General features: G+C 52.5%; 1 long non-coding RNA gene across 2 annotated transcripts in view; it reads right to left on the bottom strand.

Moving 5' to 3' along the window:
• The window catches only part of LOC106319555, a 16,089-nt gene that overhangs the window by 11,407 nt on the left and 3,384 nt on the right, over window positions 1-1,298 (bottom strand). For both annotated transcript variants that reach the window (XR_001265502.1, XR_001265503.1), the window contains exon 2: window positions 1,269-1,273. This is a non-coding gene — a long non-coding RNA (uncharacterized LOC106319555). The remainder of the gene's footprint in view (window positions 1-1,268; window positions 1,274-1,298) is intronic.

The following is a 1,298-nucleotide window of genomic DNA, read 5'->3' as shown; positions in this document are numbered from 1 at the left end:
GACTTGTACCAGAGCGTCTTTCTCAGCGCGTCGATGGCCACTTTGTCGCTTATCCCACTGACCCTTGACATTATCAGCTTGAACCGACTGATAAACACGCGGAGGGGTTCGTCTTCCCTCTGGGAGAGACTCCAGAGGTCAACGTCGGAAGTTTCTCTGTCTATGAATACAGAGTATTGCTTGAGAAATTCCGATGCGAGCTGTCGGAAACTCCCGATGGTGTTACGACGAAGGCGTGCGAACCATTCAAGTGCTGCTCCTTCCAGGTTTTCAACGAACAGGCGGCAGTAGCTGGCATCCTTTTCGCCGTCCTTCAGTCTAGCTCTTCCCATTGCGATGTGGAAAGCCTGAAGGTGCGCTTTTGGATCGGCCGTACCATCGTACTTCGGTACTTTGATTTTTCCCGGATCGGACACCCTCATGTCCGAAATGCGATTTGTAAAAGGGGTCTTCCAAGCTCCTTCCAACAGTCGATCGATTTCGGGGGCAGCACTAGTAGCATGATGGATTTGAGACTTTACGACCCTCACTTCTTCCGCAGTCTTGGTGATGTAGTCGCGAAGATCGCGGATATCCGATGTCTCGTCAGTAGATTTCCGAGCCTGTCGGTGTTTACTGCGAGTGAGCTTGGTTTGTCTTTCAGCCAGCTCCTCCTGTTCGTTCCAATAGGCGATTTCTTCCTCTTCCGTCATTGGTTTTTCGAACGGGGAGCCTTCCCGAGCAGATCGGCTTCTGGTCCTTCTCGGATGTCTGTCGACGTCCTCGTCGGTGTCGTTGGAAACATCGCTCGGATCCAGGTCAATGTGTTCGGCTTCGTTATCCTCCGAGTCCTTTGCAGGGGGCGGAAGACTTTCAGGGTTCCACTTTTCGATGGGAGATTTCTCGCTAGGGTTTTGATCAGAAGGTCGTTCCCGCGCGACTTCTGATCTGTCGAGTGGGGTAGCGAAGTCAAGCCTCTTCCCGCGGATTTTGGTGGTTCCGCGGGGGCGGATTGCTTGGGTCCTTGCCGGTAAGGTTTCAACCTGTTGGGTCAAGGTATTCACGAGCTTATCCTGTTCTTCCGACCTTTTCTCATAGGTGGCGAACATCTTTTTAAACTCCTCGAGTGTCGTGGCGTTGGCTAACGCGTTGGTCGCGGAGACATCCGCTGTTGGAGTTGTTTGTTTGTCGTTGCTTCCTCCGTTGAGAGGAGTATGCAAGTTATTCGAGTCGTCGGATGTCATGTCTGATAGAGCGTTCGGTGGCTGTGAGTTAGATTGATCCGTAACCCCCCCTCCTTCTAGCGCCAAACTGTGGGA

The sequence above is a fragment of the Brassica oleracea genome, unplaced genomic scaffold (assembly GCF_000695525.1).
Source record: "Brassica oleracea var. oleracea cultivar TO1000 unplaced genomic scaffold, BOL UnpScaffold00285, whole genome shotgun sequence".
Classification (NCBI taxonomy): Eukaryota; Viridiplantae; Streptophyta; class Magnoliopsida; order Brassicales; family Brassicaceae; genus Brassica; species Brassica oleracea.
The sequence above is the reverse complement of the archived record's forward strand: the minus strand, read 5'-3'. Positions and strand labels throughout refer to the sequence as shown.